The sequence below is a fragment of the Dasypus novemcinctus genome, chromosome 22 (genome assembly GCF_030445035.2).
Source record: "Dasypus novemcinctus isolate mDasNov1 chromosome 22, mDasNov1.1.hap2, whole genome shotgun sequence".
NCBI lineage: Eukaryota > Metazoa > Chordata > Mammalia > Cingulata > Dasypodidae > Dasypus > Dasypus novemcinctus.
Genome location: NC_080694.1, coordinates 17,850,122 through 17,865,859, shown reverse-complemented (window position 1 = coordinate 17,865,859; position 15,738 = coordinate 17,850,122). Strand labels below are relative to the sequence as shown.

Sequence of the window (15,738 nt, the reverse complement as noted above, 5' to 3'; positions counted from 1 at the left end):
GTGCTTAAGGCTATTTTCTAAAACTTACATGCTAAAAGATTTCTTTCTAATTATCCTCTTTAAATCTGTAGAATACTAGAAAGAAATGCTGGATATTAATGCTGCCTGCTATATGCAACTATAAAACAGATAATCATGTATTTATTCATAAATTTAAAATATCCTTAGAATGTAAATAATATAAAACATAAGGATGTGATGAAGATGTGGTTGGTAAGCTAGATTAATGATACTCCATTCTGCTTTTCATATTGCAGAAAAATAGATTTTCAATAACTACATTTTGCTCAAGCCAATAAATATTATTGACAAACCATTTTTCAGTGGCACATTTTGAAAATTTATGGTTAAGATTATTTATTAGTAGGTATTCAACTTCTTTTGACAAGAATACCTAAAGTTAATTTACTTCCATTTCAATTTTTAAAATTCTGTTACATCGTTACACTATAATAAAAAATAATATGATAGACAGATGGTTATCAGTAGAGTTTCCTATAGGTTTTTCATATATAAGGACCCATCATTCATACAATAATGCCTGGTGTATGCACCGCAATCTCTTGTGGGTGAAAAAAAAAATTAGGCACTATGACAGTATGAAATTATTTTATGAACACCAAAAAAATAATATTTTTGTAAACTAGTCTATTCCTCTGGGTGTGGTACCCTTTGATTGCATTAAATTCAGCTGAGGGGACTTTGATTAGATTACTAATAATATTGCCTTAGGGCTTTTGACGAAACTAAGTCAGTGAGGTTAACTACTGTGGAATTAACTTCTTTAACTCTTAAGATAACCTATGCCCTGAAGTCAACTTTATGTTAGTGTTAACTTGTACATTTTTATTAATCTTTAATACTTGTTTCTTTATGTTTACAGTGCATTTTTTAAGGCAAGATAAATTTGGGTTGGGCACTTAATCTTATGAGAAAATCTCTTCCTTTTTAATTGTGGTGTTTGACTAATTAACTGTAATTATAGATATGTTTAGGTTTAATTGTATCATATTGCTACTTGCTTTGCCCCATTTGTTCCTTGTTCTGTGTTTCCCCTGCTAAATCTTCATTTTTTAATCAATTTTATTAATACATATTAATAAAACATACAATTAATCCAAAGTATACAATCAATGGTATTTGGTCTAATCACACAGTTTTTCATTCATTACTTCAATCATTATTAAAGCATTTTCATTATTTCAATAATAATGAAAAAAGAAAACAAGAAAATTCCTCACCTCTCAATCTTTCTGTTTCCCCTGCTGTACATAACTGCTATTTCTCGCTATTCTTACACAATTATTTATTTGTTTATTAAGCAGTTTTATTGAGATATATTCACAAACTATATGATCTATCTGAAGTGTATAAACAATAGCTTTTAGTATAATCACAATGTTGTACAGTCATCATCTCAGAAATTTTAGAAAAATTTTCAGTACTCCAAAAAGAAAGACTCCACACCGTTTATCATTCCTTCCCAAGCCCTACATAGCCGCTAATTTATTTTCATCTTTATGAATTGATTTATAATTACATTTTATATAAAAAGAATCATACAATTTGGAGTACTCTGTGTCTGTTCTCCTTCACTTAGTATACTGGGTTTCTTTTTGCCTGATAATAGGCTTTCATTTTTTATTGATGAATCACATCTCCTTTGTTGGCGTGCTAGCTATAATTCTTTATCAAATGTTGGTTGTCACTTACGATAGGTATGCATGTATAACACGCCATAGATTGACTTCATTTGATATATACAACTTGAGCTTTAGTAAAAGAATCTTCCAATAGTATACTTTGGATAGTAATATATCCATTATCCACTTAATTAATAGGTGTGTTAAAAACCACAAAGCAAAGTTATATTTCTGTGCCAACAGTTGCTTAAATGTGCAAAGATTTTAATAATTTGGAAACACCCTTATATAATTGTCCATATAGTTATCATTTCTGATGCCTTTCAGTTCTTTATGGAGATAAATATTTTCAGCACACATATCCTTCTCCACAAAGGACTCCTTCAACATTTCTTGAAGTGTGGATATGGATATAGTGATTAGTTCTTTCAAGTCAGTGCAGGAAGAGCAGGGGCAGTGGCCCCGGGGCAGAGAGAGCTGTCTGAAGCTACGCTGCACAAGGACTTGCCCACTTTCCGCCTCCTCCCCTGATCCTTTTCCCCTCCCAAAGCCCCTCAGCCAGGCTGTGGCTAGTGGCTCATCAGGGGTAAGGAGCTCACCAAGACCCATGTGTATGGATGTAATTTAGCAAACAGAGTGGAGAGTGTCATCTGTCCCAAGGTGAACATGACACTCCTAACATCAGGACATCTCTTATTGGAAGGAGTTCCAATCTATCACGGAAAGCCAAATTCACCCTGCAGACTATAATGAGGCATTCACTAAGACAAAAATGACTTTTCAGCCAGATGTTGTCTACCTGCCTGAAGCAAATCAGGAAGCAGCTTATAATGCCATTCCCTTACCTGAAGAATTTCATGACTTTGATCAACCATTGCCTCACTTAGATGACATCTTATATGTGGTCCAACTGTTCAGCCTAAACCAGAGTAGAGTGGAAGAGAGAGCCATGAGAGAAGTAGGGAACATCAATATCCTACGAGAATGATTTGGCAACTTTGGAATGGATGACCATGAGATTATGAGAGAAGGCAGTGCTTTTGAGGATGACAATTAAAAGGGAGAGATTTTTTAACCTCTTACTTGACCCTGAGCAGAGCACTAGCAATCAAAATGAGAAATAACCATCCAGAATAAGAAGACCAAAATAAGATTTAAGAGGAGGAAATGATGGTGGTATATTAGATGGCAAACTTATTAGTAATATTGATGGTCTTATCTTTGGCCATCCCCCTGCTCTCTCTGAGGGAGGGGTGATGTTGCCAGAAGAGCCTGCACATGATGATATGGATGAGGATGATAATATCAATGGGAGGGATTGATTAGTCCTGATTCCATGGATCCTGTTGATCAATGCCAACTATGACTGATCAAATAACACTTGTTCCAAATGAAGAAGCATTTGCTCTGGAAGCTATTGATAATTCTGCCAAGAGGAAGAAGAATTATTGTTGGCAGTGTCAAAGAATTGGATAGCAAGACAAATAGGGCCCAATTTAGTGATTATTCTGATATTATTACTACTTTGGATTGACTCCACCCACCAAGAAATTGATGATGTGGAAAGAGACTGCAGGAGTGGAAACACTTCTCTTTACCTGCTCAGCCTTTGCAAAATAATAGACTACTCAAGATCTTTACATGCTGCCTTACACTGCTTGTACCAGAAGACCTAAGAAAAAGGAGTTAAGGAGAAGTTGATAATTTAGATGAGTTCCTTAAAGAATTTGAAAATCCAGAAGTTTCCAAGGAGGACAGCCACAGCAATATCAGCAACATGATGCTATGATGAGCCTATTTCCGGAAGAACTGAGATGCCTCCAGGAGTCAGTGATGGAAACCAGCAGAACAAATATGGATGAGGCAGCCATGCCCCCCCACCACCTAAGGGAGTTAAGTAAAGCCTGGGCAAGTTGACCCAGGGCCTTGATGCCTTCTCAGATGGTTGAGCAGATGGGAAGACCCCATGTTTAGCTCCTTCCAGAAATCCTCCAAAAATCTGTGAGCTAATACCAGGGCTAGAACTTCTGCCAGAAAAGGAGAAAGAGAAAGAGAAAGAAGATAATGAAGTTGCCTCTGGGGGTGATCAGGATCTAGAAGAAAAAAGATGGAACAAAAGAACTCAGTCAAAAGTTCTTGATCTTCAGTGAGCTCTTGCTAAAACTGGAGCTGACTATCAATTTGCTTGAGCTATATTGAAACAAAAATGGAAAAAAAGCTGCAGCAAAGTTCTACAGCTTCTGGGTTCTTAAATAGCAGCAAACTATTGAGCTGATACAGGAAGAAACATACAGTGACATCATTGCCACACCTGGACCAAAATTCCATGTTATTTGAGCAGCACAGAACATTTATAGCTAGTGTTCATTTCACTAGTGTATACAAATTTCCCCCATATGCAGGTCACACACACAAAAACCTTCTACAAAATTTAAATTTTTGTCTATACAATGTCTCTGCCTTTTCCTTTCATTTTTCCCCAGTATTTTAAGTTTAGCAATTTCATCCTTAGGGAAGCTGCTTATTTGGTTTGTGTTTGTGTTCTGATGGAGAAAGCAAGTAACTCAAGGACCCAGAAGATTGTTTTAACAGTTCATACAGAAAAGAGAGGTGTAATTTTGGTGCATGTAATAACGTGGAGTAGAGTTTAGCAATTGAAACTCATGATTTTTATCTTAGTTCTCCATTTCTGCTTTGAAAATGTAAACCTGTTTTAGAAAATATCTGACAATTTCATTTAAAAATAAAAATGAGACTTTAACAGAAAGAAATTATTGTTTTCCTATCTGTGACCAAGCAGTCATCATGTTAATCATTTCTCTTAGGGGATTATCTGAAACAGCAAACTTCGTATATAATTTTGAAGTATGTTTTAAACTCGCTACTTCCATAATAAGCAAGGGTGTAAGTGAAAATATGCTGTAATCGATCCTTTAAGCTACAAAAAGATAAGACTTAACTTGGTTTAAAGTATTCTAGTTTTGCAGCTCATTCCACTTAAGGCTTCATGATGAACCTTGCTATCTTGAATTCTGTTGCTATAATGAGGCTCCAACATAAGCAGAGATAGACTTTTTAAGAGTAGAATGACTATAAATTGAGTTTGTAACTTTCCAGAAGCTCTGAATCAAAGTTTTGAAAATACTTTAGGATTTATTTGTTTGAATATTCAGATCATAAAACTAGAAATTACCACGTCTTTTTTTTTGTTCCTGCAAATAAAGTTTATTTGAACCTTAAATATCTGTGGAGTGGAACGTTATTGTAAGACCTAGAGAGGAGCAGAATGAAGGTGCGGGGCTCGGTGTCCGTGAAGCCGCCGTGGTCGCTGTCGCTAAAGGTGCCCGCGGAGCAGCTGCAGCGCGCCCTGGACTGCGCCCCACGGCTTGGCGCTGTCAGGGTGGGCCTGGCAGCTGAAGCTGGAGCTGCGTGGGTGCAGGGCGGGACGCGGGGGCGGGGGAGAGGAGAGGCACGGGACCCAGGGGTCCCTTCTTGATGCGCGCCCTGGTGCAGGTAACCACAGGATGGGGCCCAGGGCACTGGCGGGGAGGTTGCCAAGGCTGCAATCAAGCCTGGGGCTGATCCTTGGTGCCTGCCAGAGGACCCGGTCAGGCTGCCCACCCCCGGGCCTTGCCCTCGCCGTTCCTGCTCTCCAGTCCCGTTCCTTTCTTCCTTGCCGAGCCCCTGCCAAGCCCTATCCCAACTTCCTCGATGAGATGCATCGCCTGCAGCTGGTTTAAAGAATATCGGAGGATCCAGGGGAGGGACCCCAGCATCACCTCCCCACTGGTGACTTTTTCATCAAGATATGGGAATGTATTTAGAAAATTTTCTTCCTCCCTAGTGACTCAACTCAGAAACCTCTTCCCAAGGGAAGCGCTCCCTAACCCCTGGGAAGGGGGACCTTCCCGCAGGGCTCCTTCAGGGAACTGCTTTAGACTGCAGTTCACTGTTTGCCTCTGGTACCCCAGCTGTGCTCAGGTAAGCCTGTGTGAGCCTTGCCTGGAGGGCTGAGCTCCCCATGCAGGACGTCTGACTCTGTAGGTCTGGGTGGGGCGAGGAATTTGCATTTCAAAGTAGCTCCCAGGTATCCCTGATGCTGTTTGTCCAGGGGTCAAACTTGGAAAAGCCCTGGCAGACTGAACCCCAGGAGGACAGTTATCTCCCCAGCACCTGGCCCATTGCCTGGCACATAAATGATCCGAGGAACTGTTGGAATGACAGACCCGAAGGGTATTGGGAATGAAAGACAAAGAGAGATTGGGATCAGGGGTTCTGAGAGCATTGATTTCTCAAGCTCATCAGACAAGTTTATTAACATCAGGGGCTTCTTTATATATCCCAAGCAACCATGAGAACCAGCAACTAGTCTAGCTAACTATTCCCATAACTTCGTTAATGAAAACACAGTGCACAGTGGATAAGAGAGTAACTAAAGCCTAAGATGTTCTATTATGTTATTGAAACAAGTATACTCATGAATCTTGTTGCCCAGATTACTTGAGATATCAAGTTTGGGTTCTGCTGGAATGTTATGTTTCCCAGAGAGATTAGCCACCTGCACGTACATCTCCAGGGACAGCATGACCCAATGGTCAGAAAGTAACTTGCTACCATGGAAACAGCATGCCTTTGTTTCCCACATATCCCCCTTTTTGTTTTAGTCAGGGTGACTGTACCTGTCTTGGGTTCCCCTCCTCTGAGAGTCTTACCCGTCATTGACTACCAGCCAAGTGCTCTGACCATGGGAAATTATATCAGGGTTTTAGCAAGTACCAAATTATTAGCTTGTCCCATCACTTCAACATGGTGCAGTCTTTGGCATATTTCTCATCCCAGACAAGCAACCACAATAAGCAACAAGATTAATACACAAAATCCTATTCCTAATGCTGATAAAAAAATGTTGAGTCTTCCACCAATCTACTGGATTAAACTTATTAAAATGAGAAATTAAATCATTAAAGATATCCTTATCTTCAGCTACATAAATCTAATTATGAGACATTTCTAATATCTTTTTCTGTAATTCTTCTATTTCTAATGACATATTACCTTTATGACCTATTAAATGATTTTTAATCTTTTCCCAATCATAGAATTTTTATAAGCAAGTGGATCCATGACTGATGATGCATACAAAAGTTGCTTTCATTCCAATCACATTTCAATCCCCTTAAGTTTAAATTATACAATTGATCTCCAATATGCAAAACAGCTGATTCTAAATCATTAACTCTACTGTTTAATTCTTCATCAATATATTCTTGACTATGCCGTAAGTCACAAACATTCTTATGCCATTCATGTATGTATTGTTGAGTCTGCACCATCTCATGCAAGGCCATGGTAGCTGTAGCGGCAGCTGCAATGACACCAATCAGTCCTAATATGCCAGCTATTAGCAGTCCCACAGATCGCTTTGAGTGCTTCAGGATTTCTCATGCCATATGGAATAGCAGTTGACTCTCAGGTGACAATTGCCAAATTCGGTTCAGTCGCACTGGAATCCACACTCCCCGCCGCCTTCGAGCCATTGTAATGAAGTCTCCATTCTGTAAAATGTTCTCAGACAAATAAGTATGCAAGGCTCCACTTTTATAAAATAGAGCATTCTCAGTTATAGTTAATTTTCCAACCACAAATACATAAGCATCTTTTACACATGCCTGAAGATGATGAATTTGATTTAAATGCAAATGCTGACCATACTTACTATTATTCCCAATCCATTCTATAGTAGGAGCTATTTCTAGAAAAACTTTCCATAAGTTCCTTTGAATATGTATAGATGTAACATTACACCATAGAGAAGGGATCCATTTCCCTTTCTGTTTCCAAACACTATTATTTTTAGTAAAATTTATTTTTTCATCATGGTTTAAGGATTCATGAAATGGATATTGCATATTACTAATTTGCTGTCCTTTACTATTTAGACCATACCAAATAAGTCTGTCATTATGTGGAGAGTGACTCCCCATAGGGGCACTCTCCCACACTATTCCATAGGAATCATTAAAAACGACAGATCCTCTTCCCATATGGCACTCTTGCCATCCTTCTTTATCCCTACTTTCTTTTTGTGGACAATCATAAGAAGGATTTTTGGTCCTAATTAAATTGTAAGAGGGAAATAAAGTCACGATAAACTGAGTATATTATTTTTAAAGATAGTTATGGCCTGATTTTTAACATACATACAGGAAGGATGGTTACCAATGCATAAGGGTCAATAATCAAATGGTAATATGAGATTATAGATTCTTTGTCCTTCCTCATAGGGTTTAATTGGCAATCGATCATCAATTGGTCCAGGGAATATATGGGTCTTATTTAGATATATATGAAAGAATGGATCTTTCCAGGTTAACACTCTAAGTAATGGGGGGTTAGGTATATAGGCCCAGTAAGTGTAATTACTGGCAGCTTCCTCATTACTTACGATCACCATTATCAGAAGTTGCAGGAGACCCCATCTCTTCATTCTGGGGTTTAATCCTCTTCACAGGTAACCAAATTTGTTCTCCATTTTCTGAAATGACAAGAGCACAGCCTCCCCCACATACTTTAATCCTGCCCCTTTTCCATTCATTACTTAAAATATCTTTCCAGAATATTGGTTGGTCTTTATTTTTAATGTCCACTGTAGATGTTTGACATTTTCCAAAGTGACATTTCACAGGTGTCAATGAATTATAAACATTAAGAAAATTTAAAGTAAATAAAGCTTTTGCCAATTGATTTTTTGGTGTTGTAATACCACCATTTCCCCTTTTTGTTTTAAAAGCATAGTTTTTAGAGTATGATGGCTGCGTTCAACTATGGCTTGACCTGTAGGATTATAAGGAATACCAGGAACACGTTTTATAGCATATGTAGAACAAAAAGAAGTAAAAGACTTACTATGTAAGAAGGACAATTATCAGTTTTAATTTTCAAGGGGAGTCCCATCACAGCAAAAGCAGACCATAAATGGGAGTGAACATAATGAAAACGTTCACCACTTTGTGCAGTAGCCTACAAAAAATGAGAGTAAGTATCAATGCAAACATGGACATATCGTAATTTACCAAATGATGGTATATGAAAGTAACATCCATCTGCCACAGTTGGTTAGGAGCCAGGCTTCTGGGATTAGTCTCAGCCTGAAAAGGCACTGTAGTTAAGGGTCCACAGGTGGGACAGGTACAACTAATTTCTTGAGCTTGATGTTTTGTTAATTGAGGAAATTTATGTTTAAGTCCCTTGATATTAATATGAGTTAATGTATGCTATTTATTGGCATCCTGCAAACATCCTACTAATAAATCAGCTCTTGCATTTTGTGTAGCCAAAGGACCAGGAAGGGAAGAATGAGACCGGCTGTGAGTAATATATATGGGCTGACTTCTTTGCCGAATGAGAGCTTGAAGGCTGGCAAAAAGTTGAGATAATTCATTAGTAATAAAAATATGAGCTGTTTCAGTATGAGCTACAGTTAAACACACATATTCAGAATCAGAGACAATATTCAGGAGTTTTTGAAACATTTGTAAAACCTTAATGACTGCTGAAAGCTCTGTGCATTGATGGTTGGGCTATGCACATAGCCCTGAAAAGCACTGCAAAAGTCTACTGTTGGTTTTTTACAGATAGAGGAATGCAGCTGGCTTGAGTTGTTTAAGAAGACACTAAAGAAAGTTTTAGCATGTTTTAAAACAAAGTGATAGCAACACAGCTGGACATTAACTTCTTGCAATAAACTAGCAGTGTCTGGGATAGCTGCATACTACAGTGTTGTTACTTTAATCTATGATAAGAGGTTGTTTTTGTGACACATATTCTTTTATAATAATTAAAACCATAATTAACCATATTGTACTTCTCTTTAATATTTTGCTGAAATATTGGTAACTTTATATACTCTTAAGCAATCATAGGAACATTTTAGTCATACAACTTTAATTAACAGAGGGTTAAAGGAAAGAAAAACTTGTTCATTTTATAACACTTTTAAACACCTTCTATTCGACTTATAACATGTTAAATGAACTTAACTATTTAATTTTTCTTTCAAGGTAAAATAAATCACTTATAATAAGTTTGGAATGAAAGGCTACTTTTCAGGATTTAGTTTTGAGAAAGCAGGTTTGAATGTTATGTTCTTTTAATAGAGATAAAAATTTCCTTTTTGGAACACCGAGGAAATGATGAGGTTAAAGCACAAGAATTTATTTTGATAAAACAGACTTTCTTTATATATAGATTATTCAGGATAAAAGCTCTTACCAAAACAGATTAATGACTTGAGAGGTTTTGAGAAAGAACAAAATTTTAACTTTGCATTAGTATACTACTTGATAGTAAACCTTTTAAAATTTTATAGATAGACCCATCAAATTTTATTTGACTTTAATCATAAAAATTTATTTTCTATGAACCTTCTACATTTCTAGTATTCATTAAGGTTTTGGTCCATATTTTACTCTTTCTTAATAACCAATTATTTTATCTTAGGACAAAATTATTTCCTGTTTCTTTAATAATAAAAACACATTCTATATATCTTACATACTAAGTTACCAGGCAAACTTCTTACAACGTATAATACCATCAACACTAAAGAAGCTTGTCAAAATAATAAATTTTTCTTCACTTTAAAGACTTAGTAGCATGCAATATTAGAAACAGTCCCCTAGAAGCAAGTTGTCAGGGGAGGCTGGCTGCCGATGAATTTTCCAATTATAAAATTACCTTTTATTATTATTATTATTATTAATTCAGGTTTGTTAAATAATGACTTATTGGAATTAGCCATTTAAACACTTTAATTTAAACAATGCTTTATTAAACTTCTTATAATTATTTATAACCATATAGACTATATTTATATTATTTTAAGACAAATTTTACTTTTACAGAACACATTTCTTTACTTAAAGTTACCACAATACTTTCTACAACTTGCCACATGCATTTAAGTTCCAAGAGTTTATGAAAATTAGCCATCCTACTTTAGGACAAAACACACTTTTTAGAAAAAAATTATTAAATGTCAGTCAGCATTTCCACCAACTTTTAATCTTTAATATTCATTTAAGTTTTACATCCTTCATATTATCCTGTGAAGAAAAATAAGTTATTCATTTCAATCTAGGCAAGAACAACTTTTTATAAAAAGACTTATAGTAATTTTGTTAATCAAGACTTACAATTTTTATCATTGTAGAGATCTTATTAACATTTAAACGTAAGTATTAATATAAGCTCTTATTTAATTTTTGGCCATTTGAATAGAGCTCTTTTTAAAAAATTTTTTTATTAATTTATATTACCATCCAGAGGTATCAAAATATACACTGACATTGAATGAACAGACAGACACAAAACAATTACAACACATTAACAGAAACATACAGTTTGCAATTAACTCATAATTCTTACTTTCTTGGTATAGCTGTTTTTAAGTTCTTATTAAGATTTCTTCTGGAATCCACCTTGCCTGTAACATGCAAGCTTGTACTTGGAAACATTTTCATTAGTTATCAGCAATCAGTTAAGATAACTTGAGCAACATAAATGCAGTTAAACTCTAATTTAGCAGTTTAGACAGACCGTTAACACACATTTTTGGATTATTATTCTGTAAGACTATACTGAGACTTGAAGTTCAGGAGTAAACTATTGATTTAAAACTGAAAATTCCTTTTTAAACCTTGATAAAATTTTGTACTAATTTTATTATCTTGGTTAAATAAGCCCAATCAGAATTAGCATGGAAATAAAACAGAACAACAATGTTGCCATGTTTTTCTCTTTTTCCAGTGGCTTAACTCTATTAACCCCCACTAGCCCACAGCTACATTGTCAAGTAGACAGCAGGGGGTTTGCAGAGTTGCTGCCAGAATAGTTTCCTTATCTTAGTGAACACTTTAACAGAGAGTTTTCTTACAAGCCTGATTTCACTAACAAGGACTTTGTTTAGTATCTTTGCCTGTTTTAAATCTTTCAATAGTTTAAAAGGTATTGGCTCAGGATGAAACTCAACACCCCCTTGCAAATTATTTGTATCTGGTGGTATCGCATGTAATGTTACGGGGAAAGCAGATAATTGTTTAACATAAGGCAAAGCATCGGCAACATCTGAAAACATTTCTAATTTAGACTTAGTAACAGAAGGCAATTCAGTAGGTGCAGAGGGTTGTACTGGATACACAGAAGATATTTCATTAGGACACTTCACTGAGCTTTTATTGATGAAAGGGTTAATATCAGGATGAGGGAAAAAACCTGATGGTTCCCCATTCGCCTCAAGTTCCTGTTCTTGTTCCAATTTACTTTCTTTCATTTCAAATTTACTTATGGGCTTAGAAAATATAGTAATTTCATCTTTCTCTCCTTCTTTAGACCGTGAAGGATCTAAGGCTGCTGCAGTTTGCTGTCCTAAAGCCCACACTGACAGGGATATAGTTTTTCTTTTTTGATATACTCTTCCTAAAGCTTTCACTACACATTTCCACTGTTTCAAATTTAAAACATTACGCCCCTGAGGCTGAAACCAGTAACAATGTTTCTGAACTAAGGCAAAAAGCTCAAGTAAATCAGGCTTTTTTACTGAAACTCTGACAGTATTTAAAAGAGATTTTAGTACCTGTGAATATTCTTCCAGCCATCCTGGTTGATTACCCATACCCTGATGCTAGCAAAAAACAGGATTAATTAAAATTCTTACCACTGTGTGGTCAGACTCGAGTCACCTTTTGATGGACGCCTCAACCTTTCTGGAAGGTTTTCAGTTCCGCATTCCCGATACTGTTGTGGAAGAATCTCTGCTGCAGTCTCTACTTTGGGCCCCACGGTGGGCACCAAATGTCGGAGTGACAGACTGGAAGGGTATCGGGAATGAAAGACAAAGAGAGATTGGGATCAGGGGTTCTGAGAGCATTGATTTCTCAAGCTCATCAGACAAGTTTATTAACATCAGGGGCTTCTTTATATACCCCAAGCATCCATGAGAACCAGCAACTAGTCTAGCTAACTATTCCCATAACTTTGTTAATGAAAACACAGTGCACAGTGGATAAGAGAGTAACTAAAGCCTAAGATGTTCTATTATGTTATTGAAACAAGTATACTCATAAATCTTGTTGCCCAGGTTACTTGAGATATCAAGTTTGGGTTCTGCTGGAATGTTATGTTTCCCAGAGAGATTAGCCACCTGCACGTACATCTCCAGGGACAGCATGACCCAGTGGTCAGAAAGTAACTTGCTACCATGGAAACAGCATGCCTTTGTTTCCCACAAGGAACCAGCTTTTTTTTTTTTTAAATGACAGGCACTGGAACCCATCTCACATCAATGTTCATTAACAGTACAGCGCCAGAGTGTAGGAGGAACTGGGCTGCAGCAGAGACCAGATAGACTTGTCCTGGGGTGGGGTGTGGATGGGGACACAGACAAATTTCCCAGACAGTCACTGATCCCAGTGGAGCCATAAGGAAGTGCAGGATGCTGCAAGTGACCACTGGCTTGACCTGGGAGGCAAGTGTGAAGTTTAAGCTAAGGAGACCCAGAGGATGCATGGACCTTCCCTCTCCACTCCCTCCCCTGTGAGGGCCCTTCCACCCATAGAGTCTTGGATTCCAAGTGGAGGTTGGTTGGTTTGATGTGGATGCTTTGGAGTCAGAACAGACCTGGGTTGAATTCCTGGCCCCTCTGTGCCCTGCTGAGCTGCCTGGAACACTTTTCTTGGCTAATATATTCTAATAATTCTTGCCTGTTCTGTGGACTCAATAGGAAAACATGTGGCAGTCATGAGTGTGATTCAGGCGTGCAAACCCAAGCCGTGCCTACAGACTGAAGATGACAGACCTTTCAGAAAATCCCATCCATGAACACATGTGGGAACTGCAAGCAGAAGACTTACACAGGAATATTCCTTAGAGGATGCTGGAACATCAGGACAACTGAAATTCTGAAGCTGTTGAGCTTCCAATACCATGTGGGTTTCGTGGACATCGTTCAATGTATATTTTGTAAAAGTTTCTCAGACAGGTTTGATTCATCAATGCATCTGGATGTAGGATTTTTCAAAAAATTTAATACCAGGAAATTTCAGCAACCTCAGCCTCCACTGTTGCCCCTTGTTTTGAATATGTTTGCTGATAAAAAGCAGATGTTTTATTTTTTCTTTTGGGTTTGTGTTTGTTAATATTCTCCCTCCCTCTCTTCCTCCCTCCCTCTCTCCCTCCCTCTCTCCCTCTCTCTCTCTCCCAACCTCCCTCCCTAACACACACATTTTATGTTACATTTTCCATATTTTCCAAGTGTTGATCATTTTTTCTATACTGCTGTGACCTTGCTTTTTTGGTGCAAAATTTGACTCTCAATCATTACCCACTGAGATTAAAGTGTGGTTAAGGGCAGGAAAACAAACAGGTTGTGTAAAAAAAGAATGACATCACGGTGTCACCATTTCTTTTCCATCAACGACTTGACTTCCATATGCAGTTTGCAAGTCAAATAACATTTTCTAAGTGTAGGCACAGTTGCTGTCTCAAAGATACAGCTCTCTTTCCATTTCCACTCAGTCATATAAGGTCACTTTCCTGCTACGTATGGAAAGTGATACCTGCCATGCTTCCTTCACTGAGAGATGTTGAAACGTGTTTAGAATTTCTTTGACAAAAGATGCCATAGAGTGGCATTAAAATCAAGACTGGGAATGACTTTCAGGACTTAACTAAACTCCTGCCTCCTAACTTTTGGTGGGACACCGTGAGGGAGCAAATTCCTGATTTAGAATTCTTGTCTTTTTGCTGGAAGTAACTTTGGTGTTGTGGTTGTTTTGAATGGTTGGCTTATGCTCACTGCATATTACCCAGGCCTCATTTTTCTTAAGCTTGTTCATGTAAAGGGAGTCAAATTTTGTTTCCCCTTTGCTATGGAGTTGTCTGGATTACTGATGTTCTACCACCAAAAATGTTATTATATGCCATTAAAAAAAAAGATATAATGGCAACAGGGTTCAAATGCATGACAGAGCAAATAAGGAAAATGCTATATAAAATATGGCTTACAGTCCCCTTTGGAAAAAAAAATAGCTAACTATTTATAGAAAAACAAATAAAACCTAAGAAAACACCATGCCTTTTAAAAGGACACACTGATGGGAAATTATATGCCTAGATGATTAACTTTTTAAACAGATGATGCTGTGAAAACTAATGACTTCTGATATGTACTATAAGTTTTAGCACTGATCTCTTTTTCCAGTGTATCACACTTCTGTGTTTGGAACTATAAAAGCTTTGCAACAAAAATCTTCTCTGGTTTCCTATAATTTAAGTGAAGAAACAGACACAGACACACACTCACATCCAAATAATGGCTTTATTATTAACAGACTAGATAGCACTGAAATTATGTGACTATCGTTAACAAAAGCCTTAACTTTTTAGGGGAAAATTACACTGAGTATCCTACCTTAAGTGCTGGCACTTCTTTTGGGAGGGTAATCGCTTTTGAAACTCAGACTTCAGTGTATACCCAATACATTTTAAATTATGCAAAACATTTTAAATTTGTGAAATCTTAATTACTGTTTTAACGATTGAGTTTGTTGAGAATTGTAATTGTATGAAATTGCTATTGCAAATTTATTTTCGATATAACATGCCTGTAAAAAATGGATTTCCCCGCTTTGTGCAAAAACATTGTAGATAATTGACTATAGAAAGGTCATTAATTTCTTGTTACACATTTAGTCTGATTTTTGTTGCTTATCAGGTTTAATATTCTTGAAAATAGTTGGTGCTAAGTTATGTTTAACTTTTCTAATAAAAGGTATAAGCTGTAAGAAAGGAATTCTTTCAGCTTTTACATATATATTTGCAGAAATTTTTATTTGATCTTCATTTCTTAGAGTTAAATTTTTTTTGTATATAATTCTTATTTAAGAAAATAATTGTAGAAGTTTAAGGGTTACAGAAAAATCCTGTAAAAAATAGTTTCCCATTATTCCCTGTCCCGGCCCGCGGGACACTAAAGAGGGCTCCAGCACCTGTCAGGGAGGAATGTTACGGGACAAGAGACACAAAGAATGACAGCAAG

General features: G+C 36.9%; 1 pseudogene; it reads left to right on the top strand.

Annotated features, from left to right (window-relative positions):
• The first annotated feature begins 1,647 nt into the window (after positions 1–1,647).
• On the top strand, positions 1,648–3,980 carry LOC101414339 (double-strand-break repair protein rad21 homolog pseudogene; annotated as a pseudogene).
• Positions 3,981–15,738: the final 11,758 nt, after the last annotated feature.